The following is a 26,188-nucleotide window of genomic DNA, read 5'->3' as shown; positions in this document are numbered from 1 at the left end:
GACTTCAACAGCATTATTAACAATAGTTCTACGTTAAAAAGTTTAGGCCTAAATTCTATAAAAATCCTTTAAAAAAACCACTGATTTGTTTAAATGTTATTAGGATTGATCTGCACCAGCTCAATTGGAAACTCTTAAAGCAAGGAATAACCTTCCAAAACACAACATAGTGATCCTGCAAAATCATTGATTCAAATTGCACTTCAAGCAAAACATTCTTTAAATTAATTTGTGGATTTGAAATCTAATAAAATGTGTTAATTCATTCATATAAAAGACATTAGCTTATTTAAAATCGGGGGTTTAAATCGCACTATTGCTAATGAGCTAAACTAAAACACCAAACATCGTAATAATGGCATAACTATACTTAGTCTGGACTGTAGCGGTATGGTATCATAATGAAAAATAAATACACAAAACTTACTTTGAGTTTGAGGGAATGCTCGGACATTAGCAACTCCGATAACTACAAATAGAACGAACAGGCTGTTCGTGAGGAGTAACATCTTGTTTGTAAGTTGTAGAGAATTAAACTTATCAATTTGTACGATACCAGAGTAACGGCTCCTTTTATAACCATTCGTCTTTTAGTAGAGTGAATGGCCTCTTATTATGTTTCCAGGTAGGGATTACAACAACAATATGTGGAAAAAAAAACCAACATAATAGACGTGTAACATATGCAAGAATTCACGTTTTTGGAAACGGTATAATAAATCATTTAAAGATGTATTGTCCCTTTGACTAATTCCAAAAAAATAAAAATAAAAGATTTCGAAAAAAAGTGGGTCATTTTGATGTATCATAATAGTTATTAAATTTCACAAAAAATTAATCGAAAAAAAATCATTTAACTGAAATACAGACGTTTTTATTGTTCAAAAAATAACTTTGACTTCCAGTCAAAGTTTTCGATCAAAACATATCTCATAATGCAGCGCGCTTGTTTGGCTACTCTGTATGCATAATCATAAAACTTCCTCGCGATCTGTGTGAAAACACCTTCTCAACCGTAACGAGTTGTAAACAATCCTAATTAGCATCATGCATAATTCATACTCGTGGTTTGAAATCTTTGTTTACTTTCGCTCACGACGATTTTCTAGACGAAATGTAATCAAATTAATTTACCTGTTAATTACGTTAACATGTTGTTTTTGGCAATATTACTTGATATGGCCAATTTAAATTAAAATATTTTGACCTTCATTTTTTGTGTTTCAAAGGACAATACATCTTTAAGTGTGAAGAATGATTCTATTAATGGTATTATTAGGTCTATGCATTTTACTTGCGTTATTTGCGTCAATAAATATGTTTATTACAGTAGGTAAAAGGTAATTATACAATAAGGTAGACAAAACAGCATCATGCTCTTTGGTAAGAATTCGTCTTCAAAATATGTGTTGAAGTAAATGACCAACTATCTGGGTACAATATGGGTTTCCAGGTAAAAAATTACGACAAAATCACGGAAAAATCTTCATACCAATACATAGATATAATGAATAGTAATGAATAGTTATTTGGAAACTTTCCAACAATTTTTATACAATATATGTCATGTCAATAATAACCTATCGTGTATATTATTATCAAATATCTCACAAATACATTGATAGGTAAAAGGTTATTGTACAATAAGATAGGAAGAATAACAGCATTAGACTCTTTTGTAAGAATCCGTATTCTGAAGTGAATAACCACCTATGTCACTATAAGAAAAAAACACGGACATCATACAAATAAATGAATAGTAAGAATAGTCATATTTGGATCTTTTAAAACTTTCCAATAAAATGGACATAATAGGATTAAATGCTCAATACCAAGGTAAGTCATTTGCAAATTTAAGCACGATACCATATTGTATATGTAAAATCAATGACCTATGATGTGAACAATTATAATATCATTTTATTGAATATGTTAATAATAATGGGTAGCCTAAAATGTACTACAATAATGGTAGGCCTATAATAAAGAAATGTAACATACTGCACCTCTTATTTAAATGTGTTTTATGTTCTATTCTTGTTTAATTGATTGCATGTTTTATTTCTTGTTCTAAATTAATTGTCGTATATATTGTTTTGTCTTGGTATCAATTAGTTTCACAGATGGCAATATGTTTTTCATATACTTCCTTGGTAGAGCTCTCGGGAAGTCAAAACATTTAATGTATTTTATAATGACTAGCTGTAAGCAACATTTTTGCATGATACTTGCTAAATAGTGTATTACTTGAACCAGGTATACACTTTTGAATGTAGAGGAAGGTTCAATAAGTTTAACACAAAAAATGAAACCGAAAGACTTATTTGAATAAATGGAAATAATCATCAATATATTTTTTAGGTTCTTTGAAAAGTTTCCACAATAAGGAGTCGGTTTTATGTGCATCATGTCAATAACCTATAACGTGAGCTACGGTATTCATTGTTATTATTAACATCTAAATATCTATATCTCCATATGACCTTTCATCATTCACCAAATGCCATTATTTGTACCCTTACTCATAAACATTCATTATTTGTATATTATTGGTGCGTAAAAAGTATAAAAACATGGAATGGATTTTTTGACAACTTTAGAAACTGTCAATTCGAGTACGCATTCAGTTGTAAGCTGTAATTAATAATTATGGTATTGTACAAGACAGTAGGTGATATTTTATAGGTGATATTGTATGTGAAGTTCTGAACAAATATTCAGCGCCACAAATATGTGGATATACTATTTGGTAACAGTGCTCAAATAATAATAAAAAGCATTTTTTTGTAATACATTTACAGTAGGTCTACAATTGTCTCCATCTTACTGATACGAGACATTAAAGGCGATTATATTATGACCATAACATAATATGTGTGTTATAAGGTAACATGTTATACAAACTTTGAAACTTGGCTAAAGAATACTATACCAGGATGTATTGGACCAATTGAACTAACATGTTGTTTAGGTATGATATAATTGATCTAGGCCTACAGAAATGTTATGAACAATGGCATGCAAATATGTAGATATTACCGAAAGAAAAACACGAAAATAAATGTAAAATTTGGTGCACCAAACATTCTCTGAAAATTATTGTTACAAACTGCCTTCCCACTAAACTGATATATTTATAAAGTTTAACAATACCATAAGTTGGTTGTAGTTATAGTAGCCTCACCGTCCGCTAGCAAATTTAAAAACTTTTAAAAATGTGATGGCTGTTTCCAGTTAGTCATAGAAAAGCAGCAAAAAAAGAAGCAACACCATTATTATTATCAACATCTTTTTATTTCAAAAAGTTTTAATCTTTGGTTGTACAAATTAATTTAGTTTAAATTATTCAAATTAACATTGAGGTATTATTAGATCGAACAATTTACAATACAACATTTTAAAATTTGACATGTTTTAGGGTATGTTGTACCTTGGTAACATTGGTAAAATATATTACAGTCTGTTGGATGGTAGTGATATCCATTAGTCTTGTCGAAACAGAATTGATCTAGGCCTAAAGGTAAACAGAATTGGAAGATAGGAGTAGATCATTTGATATGTACAAGAGAGAAAAAAGATTATTTGTGTAAGAAAAGTGTAGGTAATTGAAGGATTAATAATTTATGTTTGGTCCTGCTAGGCTAAATGGGGGATGAATTACGATTATGGATTTCGCAAATTTACAGATTCAAATTTCTCTTTTAAATGTATTAATTGCTCTGAGTACATTAGATGATTAAACAATACCAAGACATAAAATTCCTTACATTTTATAATTAGGCTCTTTAGAACAAAAAATCATTTATATCAAGCAGAAATCATTAATAAAAATGAGATTAATATGTCATAATTAGGATATTATAGCATGAACAACAAAATGATTGCGGAATATTTGATACAGTATATGGTAATATGCTGTTATTTTACTCAGCAAATTTGCATAGATTAAGAATAGATACTCGTAGGCGTTATATATAAATATGTGGATATTTCACCAGGTAAAAGATACTACAATATAATTATTATATCAGTAGACTATAAGGCACTAAACTATATAATAGTATAAATACAATATTGGTAAACTTTGGTAACCTTTCCATTGTATACAGTGAAAATTAACATTTAGGTTCCTTTATTTAGGAGGTATTTCAAGTTCAATTATGATAAACACAATGTATAGTTTTGCCATTGTTAAACACTCCAATGGCTGTCAATGGTGAAAACATAACGGCACACAACATAACATAAACATGCTTCGTAGTTTCTTTTCTCCAACTACAATTTGGTTTTAATTACTTATGTAAACAGCTTGATTACATCATTTTACAGACAAACGAAACTTTATAGTATGCATTTTCATAAATAAGTGAATAAACATATACATATTTGTGTTTTCATTGACGAGGTTGTAATACTAACTTCAGTAACTATTACAGTACTTATTTGTCATACGACACAAGACAAGTGTATCTGATAGGTACGTACATTTATTCGAAAAAATAAGTCTATATAAAGATCCCTTAGGCGTCATAAATCACGGCCCAACAAATCAGTACTCCTGAAGATAACTGAATTCTTTTTTAAGGATCTTATAAACCATAAAGTTAGCTTGCTAGGCCTATATCACATTTCTGTTATGGTACCTAATCCAATCGGTTTCTGTTTATCACTATATAAGTATACACCTGTGGGTGAATAGCAGATCACTCGACAACAAATTACTTACTTATATCACAGTTTGTACCAGTGTAGCCTGGAGAACACAGACAGGAATATCCACCAACCAAATCATTACATACACCATTGACGCATGGGTTCGGGGAACAATCGTTACTATCTATGAAATTAGAAAACATAAACGAAACTTTTAAACGCTAAAAATGTTTACGAAAGAGATGTAAATCCGACGTTTTAAATTCCACTGACCATATGATGACGTCACAAAATCCAATAGACAACATTTTTATATGAATTCTGATCTACAATTTAACAGCTTTCATTAAAAGTTTTAATCATGAGAATCACTTTTCATTCTGAGAAACTGGTCATATGGTGAAGTCAAAACATCCGGTAGGTACACATTTTTACATTAATTCATATCTACAACTCATCAACTTCCAATAAAAAATTTTCAAAAATTGGAGGACACCAGCCATATTCTGGTTAGAAAACATTTCACAGATTTGCATTAAATTACGCATTTTTAAACACACGATTATTCAAGTTCAACGTGTACCTGCGCCGTTATTTTGCAATTAAAGTTCATCAAAATTAATGAAATCTGCTACAGATGATATGAAACGCAAAAATCAATTACAAAAACGACCTTTCTATGTTGCTTACGATCTGCGTGCGCAAAAGTGCGCGCGCAATGTAAACAAATCGAAAATGTTTATAATGACCTGAAACGCGCAGAAATTGATTTTTCGCAATATAAAATTTTAATGGCGCGTGCGCGCGTAATTTCTTGTGCAATAAGCCATTTTTATTCGATATAAGGTCGACGAAGCCTTATATAAATTATGATTTTTTGAAGTTTCAATAAAAAAGTTACCAATACCGGATAACCAATAAAGATTTCATACAATAACATTAGGTGATACTTTTATTCTAAATGATAACCTAATTATACGACCGACTACGGCGAAGTTATTTTAGCAAGCCTAATATTATAATATTACTATTGAAAAAAAATTGCAAAAAGCATACAGTATAAGTATACATCTTTAAGACATTACCAGACAAACAATACATATATTATAATTGGACACCAGAAATGAAGATATGCCACAATTCGCAATTATTAAAAAAATAAGACTAAAACGATATATAATAACATGATTAAAATTTATTAAATTATTGCATTATAACTGTTTTTCGAAATTAATAGTAGTAGAGGATTCATAAGCCACGAACATGAAAAACAGCTACATAAAAGACCGCAAAAAGTAATGAATTAACAAAAAAACTGTATTTATTTATTTATTTCATTTCCCAACCAACAGTGAACTCATGGTTCACCACTTACAGGAGGGAACACAGACAAACACGTACACATACAATAACAAATATTATACTAAACTACTAAACAATGTTATGAAACTTACGGAGATTATTAATAAAAATATCTAACGCAGGGTTTCTTAAAGATGTATTGTCCCACAAAAACATGAAAAATGAAGATTAATTAAATCGGACTTCGAATATTTTTTTTTGTAGTTTTAATAAAATTAAACACTTCCATAGAAACAAAAAACGAAAAAAAATATCACTTATAAAATGACAAAATAAATGGTTAAATTTAACCAAAAATCCATCGGCTGACAGCCAATTTGACCATTTTTCCTTTAAATTACATTTTTTTCAGGTAAATACATTTTTTAAATCCAATTTTTGGTTAAAGTGGACAACTATGATGTTACATTAAAATGGAATATTAAAAAAAAAGTTGTTAAAGAATTATTTTTTCAGAGGGACAATACATCTTTAAAGTAAAAGAATTATAAGTTTGACTTAATCTACTAATAAAACCATTTTTTTTAAATTTACTCTACTAAAAGGAATATGGAATGTAGGATTTCTTCTAAGACGACGACAAGGGACTCTAAGACTAACTAAGTTACAGTCTAATAAAGAATTAAAACATTTATACAAAAACACAAGATCAAAAAGGCTAACTTTTCTAGCGGTTTTGCTTTATCGTTTTGATTTAGCTTTTCGCTTTTTTTTGTATCTCCATTGAGATCCAGCCACTGATACCCACAGCATTGTCATTTTTTTCAGTGAAAAAAAGCGAAAAGCTAAATCAAAACGATAAAGTAAAACAGCCAGAAAAGTTAGCAGAGCTTTCGGGCAACACTAGCCCTTCATCGGTGCAAGTGAAGAAATTTGGATAAAGTCATGGCATAAGAACTGGCAAGTGCTGCCTGGGTGGACAGGAATATATATATTAATATTATACACATTTTAGACAGACGGAAGGCTAATTTAGATTACTGTGACTTCTAGATTGTGAGTTATAGAGGTTCACTGTCTCTTTAAGTCAAGGAACTATAAACAAATAATATTTATAAGCAAACAAGAAACTAAAATTAAATTTTAAAGACGATTAAAGTAAATCAACTATCGTAATTGATACCATAGAGCACTTCCTATTGATATTGCAATTTTACAAGTTTAAATCGCACTATTGCTAATGAGCTCAACTAAATTTAAACAACACCAAACATCGTAATAATGGCATAACTATACTTAGACTGGATTGCAGCGGTAAGGTATCATGATGAAAAATAAATACACAGAACTTACTTTGAGTTTGAGGGAATGCTCGGACATGAGCAACTCCGATAACTACAAATAGAACGAACAGGCTGTTCTTGAGGAGTAACATCTTGTTTGTAAGTTGTAGGTCACTTATCAAGAGAATCAAACTTATCAATTTGTACGATACCAGAGTAACGGCTCCTTTTATAACAATTCGTCTTTTAGTAGAGTGAATGGCTTCTTATTATTTTTCCAGGTAGGTATTACAACAACAATATGTGGCAAAAATATAAAACCAAAATGATAGACATGTGACATATGCAAGAATTCATGTTTTTGGAAACGGTATAATAAATCATTTAAGTGTGAAGAATGATTTTATTAATGGTATTATTATACATATTGTTTGCGTTATTTACGTCACTAAATTGTTTACAGTAGGTAAAAGGTAATTATACAATAAGGTAGCAAATAAATAGGATCACTTTTGTAAGAATTCGTCTTCAAAATATGTTTTGAAGTAAATAACCAACTATCTGGGTACAATATGGGTTTCCAGGTAAAATATTACGACAAAATCACGGACGAATGTCGAATAATAATGAATAGTTATTTGCAAGTTTGGAAACTTTCCAACAATATTTATACAATATATGTCATGTCAAAAACCTATCGTGTGATATTATGATTAGCATTATTATTGCTTACAATAAGGCACTGATGAAGGGCTAGTGTTGCCCGAAAGCTTTGCCAATATTTCTGGCTGTTTTACTTTATCGTTTTGATTTAGGTTTTCGCTTATTTTTTTTGTATCTCCATTGTGATCCAGCCACTGATATCGACATCATTGTCATTTTTTCAGTAATTTGACTTTATATATATATATATATATATAATTAATTTGAAACGATAAAGATGAGGAAATCTGTAAGAATAAGAAAAAGTCGCCCCAACCGAGACTCGAACTCGGACCTTCTGCTTGATATGCAGTTGTCCTAACCATTAGACCACTGGGGCTTTCATGGTATTGTTCAAACTCGATTGGATAGCGATTCTTTAACATTCTCGGCGTGGTACGTCGGAACAGCACTAGTCTTTATTTGTACGCGCGCACCAGAGATCAAATTGATACGCCCTCATCTTTCAGTATTTTTATTCACGAGACGAGATCTCCGATGAGATACTTTTATATATATAAACAAATCAGAACAGTAATTCTAAACCGCCCGGTGATATACTGTATTTAATTAATTAATTTGAAACGATAAAGATGAGGAAATCTGTGAGAATGAGAAAAAGTCGCCCCAACTGAGACTCGAACTCGGACCTTCTGCTTGATATGCCTGATTTGTTTATACTCATTACCCTCAATCACCCAAATAAAAATTTAAAAAATAATTCAAATACTTAAATAACACGCAAAGATCAAATTTCATTTTCGTTGTTGTTAAAAACAAAATTTATTTCAATACACATTCTATTGCAATACACTTTACAAAACATAATAAGAATAATAATACTTTAACAGATAAGAAAAAAAGAAAAGAAAAATAACTCAAAACATTTAATAACATTACAAATAATTGAAAAAGATGGTAACTACATACAATTATACATTTTTGAAAAAAGGTTGTAATCACTTGAAACGATTTTTATCAGTGAGTTAAATTCATTGACGTTCATAACAGCAGGTTAAAATGTTTAAATGCCCATTCAAAGTGGGTACTACCATTGTCGACGAGATTTAAACATAAGATAGCTTGATAACACCTGTGAAGAAGTTCAAGTTTTGGTAAGTTACAAATGTCGTGGTCTTCTTCTGTACATCTTATTTGATATCTGCCGTACAGGCAACCCAAACAGTAAAGTTTTTTCATATCATTCATCACAGCTATGAATGCCGATATGTATGTTCGTTTAACTGTTTCCTTTATCATTAACCATTCTCTTTGGTTAGAACTTGTCATCGCCTTCACTTCTTCCGTCAACTGGTCTATGGCTATTTCATAGATGAACACATCGTCGTCTAGTTCTGAATTATCTTCTGTCAGATAGTTTAAGTTGTCTTCTATGGTTTTGGTTTCATCGAAGAGTATTTTTCCTCGGTCGAGATTATACGTGGGTATAGAACATCCTCTTCTGGTGTAATATCTTCCTCCATTAGTTCCATCTCTTTAGAATCCATCGTTAATTCTATCGGAACGTTTTCTTCTTCTGAATGGATTGAAAAATCGGCTTCCCTCTCTAGTTCTTCAAAACCTTTTAAATTCTAATAGTTCATATTCTTCTTCTGAATCAGGTAGCGTTGTTAAGTCAATCAGTTCAATTGCAGCGACTTCTTCTTCCTGCATGGTTAAGTCGATAATTTCAATTACTTCGTTGACGAAATTCATAGTGATTTTTTTAACTGGCTAAAGTGTCTGAAGAAAAATAGTATGTCTGATAGGTTACAGCGTTGTAGAATGGTTAAATGTTACAGCATATCGTCGTGTTATATACAGCTTCCATGGATTAAAAATAACATTCGGCATTTACTAAAACTGTTTCATCCCTTGTCTCATTTTCACAGATCCTGTCGAAGCGCTGTGTTTCATTTGTTTCAAAATTAGCTTCCCCAATGTCATTCAATTTAAAAAATGTCCAATCCAAGATCATCAATCCGTTCTGTTTTCCAAAAGATTACATTGTAATTACGGAAACTGTTTTAACCAATCGTAATTGTCATTCTTGTAGCTTTTTTTGGTCCGTGTTTCTAGCATTTCATTGTCATTCATGTTTACACCGGTTCCACAATCTTCACATCCATTCAACTCTTCAATCATTTCATCGACCATGTCCTTTTGTTCCATTAGATCTCTCCACTGCATCAATGTTAAATTAATACCTTTCTTGCCTAATTTACATTTACCATCTGGTTCTGATTGATAGTATTCTCGGATACAAACGTACATATTATCATCACGTCAAGTTTAATACGTTTAGTAGCTGTAACTGTAATTCGATTATCATTCTTAAAAAGTGATTCTTTACCACCGGTCGACAATCTTGTTGAAAAGAAGCGCTAGTATTTGGTTCATCTTCTACTCTCTGTCTCTTGCTAGACCTCATAACTCACTGCATAGTAGCCTTAGCCTTATCGGCTATTTTAGAATCGGTGTAATCGACTGTTGGTTTGTAGAAGTTCATACTGATGAAAACTGTACTAAATTCTCTTAATCAAGATTGTAGAAGTGAGTTCAGCGCTTTGAAAACTGATACTTTGAAATCGGCACTTCACTTGCTAATGAAATTCCCAATAGTAACAGATCATTTAAATACTTCTTACCCAACTCTACCCCTAACTCAATATTCTTTACTCCAGTCAATGAGGCCGAAGTTTTTAAAATCATTTCTACTTTTAAAAACAACAAATCACCCGGTATTGATGATTTTCAAACCAAGCCCATTAAACATATTGCCGATCTCTTTCTTTTCCACTTACTCATATTTTTAATCTTGCTTTATCAAAGGGTGTTTTCCCAGACAGGATGAAGTTTGCGCGCGTTATCCCTATCTACAAATCTGGAAGCAAATCTGATTTCTCTAACTATCGCCCCATATCTGTCCTTTCTATTTTCTCTAAAGCTTTAGAAAGGGTAATCTACGATCGTACATTTTCATTTATCTCAAAACATGACATTCTTCACAAAAATCAATACGGCTTTAGAAAAGGACACAACACACCCATGGCTCTCATTGACTTAACAAACAAAATTGTTGACGCATTTGAAAGTGGTCATCTAGCCATCGGCGTTTTTTTAGATTTGTCGAAGGCATTCGACACAATAGACCACAATGTACTTTTATTTAAATTATCCTATTATGGAATCAGAGAGCCTGCATATGATCTTTTCAAAAGTTACCTTACCAATCGTTTTCAATGTACCATGTATTCTAATTCTGTCTCCAACTTCAATCCTGTACTTGTGGTGTTCCCCAAGGCTCTCTTCTTGGCCCCATGCTATTTATTCTATATATTAATGACATCTATCTTTCTTCTTCAATTCTTAACTTTTTTCTATATGTTGAAGACACCACTGTTTATTACTCTGACCCTGATATTCAAACCTTATTTAATACTGTTAATACCAATCTGACCCTCATGTCTCAATACTTTTCAGCTAACAAACTTTCTCTTAACCACAAAAAATGTAACTTCATCCTGTTTGAGACCCCTCAGAAAATTAAAAACATTGATACTGCAAACTATAACATTTCGATTAACAATCATGACATTCCCTCAGTCCAATCTGCTACATTTTTAGGAGTTCATCTAGACAGTCGACTTTCATGGAAAAATCATATCAATTTTGTTGAGAATAAAATTTCAAAAAGTCTGGGCATCATCACTAGACTTTCTTTTTTTTACCCCCTAACATTCTTCATATTCTTTACTGCTCAATTATCCTGCCTTATCTTAACTATATTAACAATATATTGCAATCATTGCAATATTGTCTGGCGCAACTCTTAACCTTCCAATATTAAAAAACTTCAAACTCTTTAAAAAAAAGGCCATCAGGGTAATACCTGGCGCCCCACCCCTGTCTCATTCATCTCATTTTTTCTAAGCTTCACCTTCTCAAAGTCCTTGATATCAATCTAACCCAACAAGGCTCTTTCATCTTTTCTTCTATTATTCTAACCTTCCAAAACATCTTTGCTCCATGTTCACTCCTAATTCTGTAATTCATTATCATCATACCCGTATTAGTTCAAAATTACATATTCCAACCCATAAAACCAACCACTTCAACACAACATTAGGTATTCCGGACCCACTTTTTGGAACGATCTGCCACTCCCCATCTTAAACTCCGTTTCCAGTAAATCATTTTTATCTAAACTTAAAAGTCACCTTATTTCCAAATATTAACTATTTTTGGTCAATTTTTTATTTATTTATTTTTTTTTTTATTATTCTTTTTTGATTGTCTGTGTAAATAATATGTACGCCCTCAACAGAATGTGTTTTCATCTTTCTTGTACCCTCTTCTTTCTAAAATCTTTTATATATATTGTACATTGTAATCAGTTTTTTTATTCCAAAGGAGTAAATAAATGTTGCTTTGAATTGAATTGAATACTGATAATTTAACTATACATTCACCCTACATTTATACTAAACAAAATAATGTATACATGTCAGTTGTAGCGTCCTTTTTTGTTTTATTTTAAAAGGAAACAAAGAATTCTTTATGTAAAACGTAAACCATTTAAATGAAAATGAAACTTAATTTAAAGTTAGAAATAATTATTATTTATTTTTGAAAAATAGTGAAACTAACATATTGCTTGACGTTACACCATTCATTCATTGCGAAGCTCCATTGTTATAATTTCCGGAAGAAATTAAGTACATGTCTGTATAGTTCAATCAAGACATACTTATTATATCACTTCATTATATTCTTATCTTTTTATTTTTGTCGTTGTTATAAAATACCAGTATTAATTATATGTCGGTCTAGTTCTATCAAAACACCCTTATCCACGAAGCTGTGTCCCCTATGGACCAGTACTGTTATCAAATTAATTAGCCTAGGACTGTTCTTTGTCTCGCTGAGAAGAAGGGTGAAGTAACTCTAACCTCGCAACTGACAGCCCCTGGGTAGTTAACTGACCGTTTTCCACATTCCTATCCTGAGCTGGATCTGATTCACTGTGGAAGATGTGTAGAATGGTTACCTCTCGCATTGTTTCTTTGCAGATTTTCAATTAGGACGGACTTTTCTGAGTTTACCTCAAATCCTCCTAATTAATCAGTCTCGATTGCTACCAGGCACTTGACCCCATCAGAACACTGGGCTCAGCCTTTATAAAATTGGGAGGAGTGTAGCGAAAACCCCATTATATAATAATGGGTCGACCAAAGGTGTGACCCGAGGTCACGTGCGTTACTGACCGGTGCCGTAGCGGCCTCTTTGAACGCATGACATTGGACGGGACGGACGTAAATCGTGACTACACTGTATAAGTATCAGCTCTACGCACGTTCCCTGGTGTTAGATATACATTAGCCTATAGCCAGCAGGGTTGGTAACGGGACGATTCGGCCCTGAGACGATTCGGCCCGGGATGATTCGGCCCTGGGACGATTCGGCCCGGGACTATTCGGCACACTTACATTTATCGGCTTTGATGCATTTTATAAGCATAAAATAAGCTTTTTTCCCCAAACTTTATTTTCAGAGAGACTATGGGTAGTACTACTAGGGATAAAGATGCAATAAAGCAAACATTTAAAAAAAAATTGTCGAAAATGATCATTTTTTAGTCACGCGAACGATGTTAACAAGTTACGCCCTCTGTTGGCCGCTTGGCGAATGCACAATGCACAGGGACGATTCGGCCCTGAGACGATTCGGCCCGGGACTATTCGGCCCACTTTTGGTGGGACGATTCGGCCCACTTTTGGGCCGAAACATCCCACTTTGTAGGCCGAAACGTCTCACTTTAGACCAAATTCATATTCATTTTTGTGGGTATTTAAAGTTTTTAAAGGTGTTTAACAATCCGTATTTTATTGATATTGACAATTTTGATATAATATATACAATAAATTACTAAAAAAACGTAATTTTATATTCAATTTATTACTTCGAAAATCTTGTTTATTTCGTGTATTCGCCAAGCGGCCAACAGAGGGCGTAACTTGTTTACATCGTTCACGTGACTAAAAATTGATCATTTTCGACAATGTTTTCAAAATGTTTGCTTTATTGCATCTTTATCCCTAGTAGTACTACCTCATAGTCTCTCTGGAAATAAAATTTGGGGAAAAAGCTTATTTTATGCTTATAAAATGGATATCAAAGCCGATAAATTTAAGTGAGCCGAAACTTCTCAGGGCCGAATCGTCCCGGGCCGAATCGTCCCAGCGCCGAATCGTCCCGTTACCGCCTAGCTAGTACTAAGGGACTGCTCACCGGGTAGCCATACGCACACAGCAACGTAATTAAGGTACGTCTAGTCCTCCTAGGCTGGCCTGAGTGTTTATCACTACCAGCAGCCACACATCGGAGTAGACTGTTCGTACTCTTCTGGGTATAACACCACATCTCGGCTACTAGAGGCGGAAAGAGACCAGTCCCGCCTAAAAGGTAAGCTGGTACGCTTTGTGTAATAATTGTAGTAGCTTCGCACTCTCGGCCGATTTACAACATTGGCGCTGCGAGCAGGGTTCGAACCTGCGCGGGAAGATCCCAACTTTATTATTTATTTTTTAATTAATCAAATAGGCCTACTCATGCACGTGCATACATAGTTATCTCCTTTTAAAATTGCCGACAATACATGATGTCATGTAACTATCAAATTAAATAATACCTAAATTGTTATATATCCGAAACACCTATTGTTTTATACTTCCTTAGTCATTTACTTTTCAGTACTTTGTACAACTGAACTACAAGTTGTACAATTTAAATTATACAGCATATAGTAGACAACATACTGAATTAACCCCACTTTTTTTAACAACACAACAAGATAGCATGTAACTAATTTAAATTATATACGGTAAATACCTCGATTGTTATATACCCCAAAATACAATACCTATTGTTTCATACTTCCTAGGAATTTGTTTTTTCAGTAATTTATACAATTGACTAATATTTACAATTTGAAAAACAGCCTATAAACGGACTATAAACGCTATTTAACTACTACAGTTTATACCAGTGTAGCCTTGAGAACAAACGCAGATGTATCCATCAGGGGTTCGCCAAACAATCATCGATATCTGTTAAAGTAAATTCGATTTTCATAAAACAAAAAATAAACTGAATCTATCTATCCGAAAAGACTCGTTCTACCGCCAGAACCATGGGGCGAGTGAGTCTCGAACCCTTGCCGATTTTATTGCTACGTAATTACGGTTCCACTGTCTTAACCGCTCGGCAATTACTTTACTTACCTATGTCACAGTTGATTCCTGTATAGCCCTGGAAACAAGAACAAACATAACCACCAACCAAATCAAAACATTGCCCATTTGCACATGGATTTCCAAAACAATCATCATCATCTAAAAAAACATTTATAATGAAGTTTTTAAAACACTATGTGTTCGTACAGATTCTTGATTTTCACAAATTGTGATAAAGATTAGATGTTCGAAATTAGACAAAGAAAACTGGTCGTAGGTAGGGACAAAACGTGTTTACTATAAGAAACTAAAAAAAACAAGACAGTTAGTTACAGGTAGTGGTAGTGATGTAGAGGAGGGTGGTGGTGGAACAAAAGTCGGTAGAGGAAGTCGGTTATTGTATTCTATTGACAGTTTTCAAGGAAAAATACAAGAAGAAAATAAAACCAGAAAAATGGCGAATCTCATTTTTCGCTGTTAAAATCATAACTTATTTCTACTCCTTATATGGTTACGATATTCTAATACTCACTTGTTTCACAATTCCTCCCTGAATACCCCGTTTGGCATGCGCAAAAATAATCATTAATCAAGTCTGTACATTGACCACCATTCAAACATGGGTTTGGAGAACAATCATTGACATCTATAAAGCAAAATTATAAATTATTATTATAAACGTCATAAAACCACTTAACCCATTGCATTTTTTAAATTTGATATTTCATCGATGAATAAAACTACGTCGATGTATACGATTGCATTGATCCGTTATTACATTTTGCACTGACTTACTTGTATCACAGTTTTGACCGATAAACCCAGCGATGCATGTGCACAAATAACCACTGACAAAGTCTGTACATTGCCCTCCATTTTGACATGGGTTTGGAGAACAATCATCAGCATCTAAACGGCGAAACAAAAATTTAAATTATAGTATAAAAGAGGTGATAAGATAAAGTACTGTACATATGCATTTTTACTTATAGAATGAAAGTCAAGTTAGAGAAAGAATAATAAATCTATATAAATATTTTTTTTAAACATGGCAATCACAGGGGCAGGTTGACATTTGAAAAGTGGATTTTGCAAACTATTGGTGATGTACCAGCAGCGTAGTCAGGTCAAACATCTAGAGTACGTATGTCTTAAGGTTCGCATAATACTTACTTATATCACAGTTTATACCAGTGTAGCCTGGAGAACAAACGCAGATGTATCCATCAACCAAATCAGTACATACACCATTGACACATGGGTTCTCCAAACAATCATCGATATCTGTTAAAGAAATTTGATCTTCATAAAACAAAAAATAAACTGTATCTACCAGCAGCGTAATAAAGTCAAATCATTTAGGATGTATGTCTTAAGGTTCGCATAATACTTACTTATATCACAGTTTGTACCAGTGTAGTCTGGAGAACACAGGCAGAAATATCCACCAACCAAATCATTACATACACCATTGATACAGGTGTTCACCAAACAATCATCGATATCTGTTAAAGTAAATTCGATTTTCATAAAACAAAAAAATAAACTAAATCTATCTATCCGAAAAGACTCGTTCTACCACCAGAACCATGGGCTGAGTGAGTCTCGAACCCTTGCCGATTTTATTGCTACGTAATTACGGTTCCACTGTCTTAACCGCTCGGCCACTCACTCGGCCACTCACTTTACTTACCTATGTCACAGTTGATTCCTGTATAGCCCTGGAAACAAGAACAAACATAACCACCAACCAAATCAAAACATTGCCCATTTGCACATGGATTTCCAAAACAATCATCATCATCTAAAAAAAAACCAAGTAACCATGTAAATATTTATAACGAAGTTTTTGAAACACTGTGTTCGCACAGATTCTTGATTTTCACCAATTGTGATAAAGATTAGATATTCGAAATTAGACAAAGATAACTGGTCGTAGAAAAGGTGGTGACAAAAACGTGTTTAGTAAGAAACTAGAAAAACAAGACAGTTAGTTACAGCTTGTTGTGTTTGTGTTGTCCTGTAGCGTAACAGTGTATTTTTAAATATATTTGTTTATATTATTACTACTACTTGTCTGATCTAAAGTTAAGATTAAGATTTAAGTATTGTTTATTTGTATTTGATACAATTATTAGTTTATTTTGTACTGGCTTAAAGCTCTATATTGAGTTTATTTGGTCTTTTCCAGGCTTTGCATTCTTTATTTAATACTTTGAATTAATCTGGATAAATAACAAGTTTGATGTATTGTGAAATAAAAACGAATGAAAGAATGAACGAATGAGTGATTAAATTACTCCGGGTGCGCTTACGTGTTTGCGTTGCGATGTGTTCAAGTGAGATGCACGCTTTAGGATCTACACACAACGTAATCGTTGTAAATCATTTGGACTTACTAATTTGACATACTGTTCCTGCATAACCAAAAGGACATGTACAGAAAAAGAAATTGACCTCGTCATTGCACGTTCCACCATTATTACAAGGGTTAGATGCACATTCGTCGATATCTGTAATAAATATAATAATTTTTTAGTTTCAATTTATGAATTTGAGTACCTAGCTAAAATAACCAGTATTACGCTTTCAGTTAAACTCACTTGTTTGACAGTAAACACCACTGTAACCTGCTGCGCATGTGCAGATGTATCCACCAACAAGATCTGTGCATAAGCCTCCGTTCAAACACGGATTTTAGAAACAATCGTTGAAATCTGTACAACCAATTAGTGTTTGTTTATTACTTTTGTATGTGTCGCAAATATGTAATAATAACCAAAACAGGATAATATATGGTAATCTTCCGCTCCCAATGTAAATGCACATTCATTAATATCTTGATAAAACAAAATTAATAAAAAATTCATTTTTCGTTAAATCACCACAAAATGAAATGTGCAATGATGTCGGAAAAGTGTACACAGCCAGTAAAGCTGTACACAATCGGTAACATTCACACAATTGGTAGAATACACACATTGAGTAAATTTAATTAAAGACCCATTCCCTACGTTTTTTAGATCTAATTTAAGATCACAAACTATATTTAATGTAAAAATAATACTATATGGTCCTATTGCGATAACTTTTTTCGTCTTTAAATGGTTAAAAATGTGAAAAATAAGTCGATTCTAATAATTATAGCGGCCCGCTATAAATCCTAAAATGCATTGCGCGCGAATTGATATTTTTGTTTTTCTTCTGTAATTCACCCACTTTTCGATCAATCGTGAGGCCAAAACAAATGGAGGACTCCTAACTTTTCAGCGAAAATACCGGGTTTTCCCCAATTTGTATCAACGGAGTCTGGCAAAATTAGAAAGACAATTAATGCAGCAACTATACAACGTCAGGCTAGGTATATAGCTAGCGTACGATGTTCGTACGCAGGCCCGTAGCCAGGGGGGTTTTATGGTTCGGGCGAACCCCCCTTTACAGCGAACCCTGTTCTATGAAGTATAATGTGTCATCATCATCATAGAGGATTATAGTGAATTTAATATATTACACTATAATATCTATGGTATCATGTACTGTAGTTTACATTAGGCCTATAGCATTCAATTATTTTTTTCTAGACCACCAGCCGATACGTAGGCCTACTCAACTGTATCAATACCACCTATTTACATTGATATATTTAGTTTCCTCAACAAATTGCTGTAAATAAATATAGATAGAGCTATCAGGGGCAGTCGCAAGACTATTTCAAGAGGGTTGCCCAAAGACTCCAGGGCTGTAGACACTGAGCAAGCAAATTGTTAAATGACATCCTTAGATGGCCGCAAATGGTACTCTCGCACATAAAATTCATGATAAATTTTTTATCGTTCAATGCGAACGTCACATGGAAGTCCCCGATGAAGGTACTTTTGGTACGGTAATACATTCCTTTTTTTTTTTCTCTTTCGTGGGGGCAACCCACTTTTATTTCATTCTTCATATTACACATTGTAGTTATATATAGAAATTGTATAAAATGTCATTAAAATAAAGTTTTAAATATATATATATATAAATAAAAAATTAAAATAATAATGAAACAATTAAAAATTAATACATGTAATTTTAAGAAATACAAGTTAATAATTTTCTTTTTACGTTACCCCATTTCTTTTTTGCCTTGTTTATGTTACAAGCATATTGATTCTCTATAAGATTTTTTAGCTCACATCGGAACAAGTTCCAGACGACTTTTGATCTCATTTTTTAATGCTTTTCTAATGATTTAATAAAATTTGTTTTATAAATACAAAAAGTAAACAATGATAATAATTCATTGACATTTTCACTTTTTGTTCCAATAACAATGTCTAGCCAATCATGTACGGTTTCTTCAAGTGTATAGCATTTTATAATCATGTTGTTAAATTTTGTCCATACTTTTTGGATACTTTTACATTTCAGAAGCATGTGCTGTCTCAATTTCGTTTTGGCAGTGTTCGCACATTTCTTCAGGAGATATTTTCCATATCTTCATTCGTTGTTTACATGCCAGAATCCGATGTAGCAGTTTAAAATTAAATGGTGCTACTTTTGTTACATGTTTCATGCTATAGACTTTTTTTAACCATATTTTATTCCACTTAAAGTTCACATTTCTAAATTCCGTTTCCCATTTCGATTGACAAAATGGAGTAATAGATATATTGTTTATAATGTGTTTATAATAAAAAGAATTTTTATACTGTTTACAATATATTGTTTGTATTTCTTGTTTGTCTCTCTCTTTTTTATTGTTTATAAATATTTTCTTCCAATTTGAGGGAATTGCATTTACAATCTTAAAATATTCAATTATTCCATTTTGTTGCTCTGAAAGGGTAGTTATCAATTCTGTCGGAGTCATTAATCTGTGATTAACTATTATATCTTTTATTGTTTTATACCCTGCTTGTATCCAACTTTTAAAATATAATGTTTTTCCACTGCATTTTATAAAAGTGTTTTCCCACAAATGTTGTTTTTCAACTTCGTTTACATTTTGCGGGTATGTATTACTTATATTGTTAAAATACACTAACACTTTTAACATTTCTTTATAAAATTCAGGCATACATTTCAGTTCTACATGACTTTCAAAATTGGGCTCACTAATATTGACAGTATAATTAAATGGATACATATAATGTTTTGGTAAATATTTCCATTTACCTGGGTCAGGGCTTAACAATCTCTTAACCCAACTAAGTTTTAACGAACTAACCATTGTGCTAAGATGTACCATATTTAGACCACCTTCTAGTATTGAATTTATAAGGGTTTTTCTTTTTATTTTTTCTCTTTTTTTACCCCACAAAAATCTATATAATACCTTTTCTACTTTTGGGAATACATATTTAGGCACATTTATGACACTAGCATTATATACAAGTTTGGAAATTGCAAATGTTTTTATAATAATTATTTTTCCAAAAAAAGAGAGGTTTCTTTTTTGCCATAATTGCAATATCTGATCAAGTTTAGTGATTTTTTCATTCCAGTTCTTTCCTTCGCACACTCTTTTATTGTAGCCGACATATATCCCTAAGAATTTAACTGGATTCTTCGTCCATGTTAGATTAAAAGGTGCTGTTTCATTATTTTTGCTGGAACCAATCCACATTCCTTTAGTTTTTTCTTTATTTAATTTTAATCCAGATATATTACAAAAAACCTCTATTTCTTTCAAAAAGTGTTTTAAACTAGTCTCGTCTTGTGTAAATAAGACGGTGTCATCTGCTAATTGACAAATTTTAACAGTACTTTCATTTACATTATCTATATTACATGGTAACATAATGCCTTTACATAGAGGATTATCTCTTATGTTATTAGCCATTATTTCAACAGCAAGTGTGAATAAAAGAGCAGACAGTGGACATCCTTGTCTTACTCCACTTTTTATCTGAAAACTTTCAGATAGCCAACCATTATTTTCTATAATACATTCTGTTTCTGTATAATAACAATGTAATCCATTTTGTAAATGACATTCCAAAGCCAAACTTTTGGAGGCATTTAAAAATAAAGTTTCTATCTAATGAATCGAAGGCCTTTGCAAAGTCTAGAAAAACTAATGCTCCAGGTAAGTTACATGTATTGGTCTGGAAAAGAACGTCTTCTACTAAGCGTATGTTTTCTCCTCCAAATCGTCCGTTGATATAACCTTTTTGGTCGGAATCAATAATTGGGGCAATTATTTTTTGTATTCTACTCGATAGGGCATGGGCCATAATTTTATAATCAACATTTAACAATGTAATTGGTCTCCAGTTTGTTAGTAATTCTCTTTTTCCATTTTTAAATAATAATTTTATTATTCCCTTTTTTTGTGTTTTAGGTAGTTTACTTTTATTGTAGCTATAATTTAAGGATGCACATAACATTTCTTTTATATGATTCCAAAAAAACTTGTAAAATTCTACACTTAGTCCATCACACCCCGGACTTTTATTCAAGTGTATTTTATGAAGAGCACTTGTTAATTCATCTATAGTTAGTAAACCTTCACATTGCATACTGTCATTTAATGAAAGTGTTTTGGATTTTGATTTATCAAGATAGCTATTTATATTATTAACAGAAATATTTTTTTTGGAATATAAGTTTTTGTAAAAGTTGACCTGTTCTCTTAAAATGTCATTAGTGTCGGTAGTATACTTTCCATTAGTTTTTAATAGGGTAGTAATTTGTTTTCTTTTTCCATTATTTTTTTCAAGGCCGAGAAAAAACTTAGTATTTTTTTCTCCCTTTTCAAACCATTCTATTCTCGAACGGATTTGGGCTCCTTGGGCCTCAGATGTGTATATTTCATCAAGTTGTTCTATTTTATTTTTTAATTGACAGTCAGTTTCTTGGCTGTAGGTTGAATCAAGTTTTTTTGTAAGTTCGCTAACTTCTTTTATCAACTTTTCTTTAGTATAATTTTTTTTAATTTTCTTTCTTGAACAATATTTACACGAGAACTCTTTTATTTTAACTTTTAAGTATTCCAATAAACTGTCAGGTTTCAAGTTATATTCGTTTTTTTTTGTCTTTTCAATTATGTGTATAACATTTAACGCATATATTTCATCATTCAAGACCTTATTGTTTAGTTTCCAGAATCCTGTACCTCTCTTTTTTTCATCATTTATTATTTTCAAAGATATCGCTTGATGATCAGAGAAGATACAAGGTCGAATATCTGTAGAAATGATGTCACCATTTTTATAAAGGGCGTTTGATGTGCACCAAAAGTCTAACCTTCTGTACGTATCCTTTCTTCTCCATGTAAATTGGGATTTATCTTTATGACTTTGTCTCCATATATCAATTAAATGTAACTTATTCATGCATTTTTTAATGCTATTGGTGATTTGTCGTAGCTATTCACGCTGTTTTTCTGATCTACCTTTTTATCTAATATGCAATTCATGTCACCTCCTATTATTATGTATTCATTAGTTACATCACATAATGTGTTTATCTTATTTTCAAGTTTCTTAAAAAATATTGCTCTTTCCTTGTAATTGTTTGGAGCATAAACATTTACGAGGTTAAAGTTGGTCTTATTATGAATAATACATTCTAATAACGGTAATACATTCTAATAACTGTACTCAATTAATGTAAATTAATTATCAAATAATAATTTTAAAAAGTTATACAAAAAAATATGAAGCTGTTGCTATAAATATATTGAGCAAAAGGTTAAATTGTATAATTTGGAATTTTAATTCATTTAAAAATGCTAAATAAAGTCAGATGTTAAAACCACAATTTCCAAAAATTCATTTTTATTTATCCACTATAAACTTTACAAAAGTGTTGTTTTAAACCACACTTCAAATAAAACAAAGAAAATAATGATAGGACATGAAAGAAGCGAACTTTGCTCTGCTACCGGTATAACACGGTTCAAATTTCGGAACGTCTATAAATTACTACGGAAATTCGGCCTAATATTTACGAACGTACGGAAATGAAGATAAATAGGGTACTACACGCATCAGAAATAGTATGCTACATACACGAGCCTAGATAGGGAAGATCTGTACTGTAGTTCATTGCGAGAGGAGGGGGAAGTCCGGTAATGTGTCATGAAAAATGTAACAAGCCAGAGATGAAATAAAATCACTAACATTTAGCTGATGGTCGTTGTTTTAGTCGTCGTCAGAAGTTTATCGACCGACATCTATTTCTCATGTGTAGTAGAGCGTTTCTTTGATTGAATAATATTGTTTGTATTATAACACAAGTTCATTTTGGATTTTCAGTAAATTACCAATGGTTTATTCAAAGTCAAACTGTAACTAATCCCTCACTATTCAATCAAAATGTTATTGTTATACTACTATATTGTTGAAAAATGGATTGCGTGATATGAAAATGGATTTATAGTAAAACGTAATAAAGATACGTTCTTGTCTGGTTATTAGGTATTCATGCTCTGATGAAGCAGAGGATTATTTTTATAGCGTTCCATTTAAAATAAATGTTATTACAAAGAAGTATTTTGGTTGTGAAGGTCGTTTTAACAATTAGGCTAATATCAAAACCTTCAACAATGATAAAATGCCCTGCAACTCTGTAACTACTTTATGACTAAGCCTATCAAGTTCCGGGTCAGGTGCCATTTATCATGAATGTTATGGGCGAGAGTACCATTTCCGGCCATCAAGGGGTGTCATTTAACAAAATTCGCCTCAGACCCCACCGGGTTGGGGTGGCGCGGGGCAGTGACCCAAATACTTAGTGTCCGAACCCCCCCCCCTTGACAGATCCTGGCTACGGCCCTGGTACGTTACCGATGTTTACCAGCTAGGCCTACAAAACTAAGCCTAGCTAGGCTAGGCCTAAGACCGTCCACGAGAGGTCAATCGCCGCGAGCTACTTAGGTAGTGCATTGTTTCTCACTTTTTATCATAATTTACCATAAAACGGTACATTTAAGACAAGGAATGACATGGTTTAATATTTTTAAAGTAATATATATGTATTATTTTTACAAAACGTCACAAATTGTAGGGAAGGTGTCTTTAAACAATCTTTAAAACACACCATACATAAACAGACGTGTACGTGATAACACCGTCGATACACATGCCCTGGTTTAAGCAAGGGTTCGGGAGACAATCATTCGGATATCTAAATTAGCAAAGTTAGATGGACACGATTATTTAAAGAAAATGAAATATATAACCATATCATAAACTACTACTAGGAACAATACTATCAGGTAGACTTCAACAGCATTATTAACAATAGTTCTACGTTAAAAAGTTTAGGCCTAAATTCTATAAAAATCCTTTAAAAAAACCACTGATTTGTTTAAATGTTATTAGGATTGATCTGCACCAGCTCAATTGGAAACTCTTAAAGCAAGGAATAACCTTCCAAAACACAACATAGTGATCCTGCAAAATCATTGATTCAAATTGCACTTCAAGCAAAACATTCTTTAAATTAATTTGTGGATTTGAAATCTAATAAAATGTGTTAATTCATTCATATAAAAGACATTAGCTTATTTAAAATCGGGGGTTTAAATCGCACTATTGCTAATGAGCTAAACTAAAACACCAAACATCGTAATAATGGCATAACTATACTTAGTCTGGACTGTAGCGGTATGGTATCATAATGAAAAATAAATACACAAAACTTACTTTGAGTTTGAGGGAATGCTCGGACATTAGCAACTCCGATAACTACAAATAGAACGAACAGGCTGTTCGTGAGGAGTAACATCTTGTTTGTAAGTTGTAGAGAATTAAACTTATCAATTTGTACGATACCAGAGTAACGGCTCCTTTTATAACCATTCGTCTTTTAGTAGAGTGAATGGCCTCTTATTATGTTTCCAGGTAGGGATTACAACAACAATATGTGGAAAAAAAAACCAACATAATAGACGTGTAACATATGCAAGAATTCACGTTTTTGGAAACGGTATAATAAATCATTTAAAGATGTATTGTCCCTTTGACTAATTCCAAAAAAATAAAAATAAAAGATTTCGAAAAAAAGTGGGTCATTTTGATGTATCATAATAGTTATTAAATTTCACAAAAAATTAATCGAAAAAAAATCATTTAACTGAAATACAGACGTTTTTATTGTTCAAAAAATAACTTTGACTTCCAGTCAAAGTTTTCGATCAAAACATATCTCATAATGCAGCGCGCTTGTTTGGCTACTCTGTATGCATAATCATAAAACTTCCTCGCGATCTGTGTGAAAACACCTTCTCAACCGTAACGAGTTGTAAACAATCCTAATTAGCATCATGCATAATTCATACTCGTGGTTTGAAATCTTTGTTTACTTTCGCTCACGACGATTTTCTAGACGAAATGTAATCAAATTAATTTACCTGTTAATTACGTTAACATGTTGTTTTTGGCAATATTACTTGATATGGCCAATTTAAATTAAAATATTTTGACCTTCATTTTTTGTGTTTCAAAGGACAATACATCTTTAAGTGTGAAGAATGATTCTATTAATGGTATTATTAGGTCTATGCATTTTACTTGCGTTATTTGCGTCAATAAATATGTTTATTACAGTAGGTAAAAGGTAATTATACAATAAGGTAGACAAAACAGCATCATGCTCTTTGGTAAGAATTCGTCTTCAAAATATGTGTTGAAGTAAATGACCAACTATCTGGGTACAATATGGGTTTCCAGGTAAAAAATTACGACAAAATCACGGAAAAATCTTCATACCAATACATAGATATAATGAATAGTAATGAATAGTTATTTGGAAACTTTCCAACAATTTTTATACAATATATGTCATGTCAATAATAACCTATCGTGTATATTATTATCAAATATCTCACAAATACATTGATAGGTAAAAGGTTATTGTACAATAAGATAGGAAGAATAACAGCATTAGACTCTTTTGTAAGAATCCGTATTCTGAAGTGAATAACCACCTATGTCACTATAAGAAAAAAACACGGACATCATACAAATAAATGAATAGTAAGAATAGTCATATTTGGATCTTTTAAAACTTTCCAATAAAATG

General features: G+C 32.2%; 1 long non-coding RNA gene across 1 annotated transcript; it reads right to left on the bottom strand.

Moving 5' to 3' along the window:
* Positions 1-3,411: 3,411 nt before the first annotated feature.
* LOC144845599 (uncharacterized) lies at positions 3,412-15,878 on the bottom strand. Its single transcript, XR_013612574.1, has 3 exons — positions 15,708-15,878; positions 15,215-15,334; positions 3,412-3,508 (listed from the first exon to the last, which is right to left on the bottom strand). It is a non-coding gene; the product is annotated as an uncharacterized LOC144845599 (long non-coding RNA).
* Between the last annotated feature and the right edge of the window lie 10,310 nt (positions 15,879-26,188).

The sequence above is a fragment of the Antedon bifida genome, chromosome 6 (assembly GCF_963402885.1).
Source record: "Antedon bifida chromosome 6, ecAntBifi1.1, whole genome shotgun sequence".
Classification (NCBI taxonomy): domain Eukaryota; kingdom Metazoa; phylum Echinodermata; class Crinoidea; order Comatulida; family Antedonidae; genus Antedon; species Antedon bifida.
The sequence above is the reverse complement of the archived record's forward strand: the minus strand, read 5'-3'. Positions and strand labels throughout refer to the sequence as shown.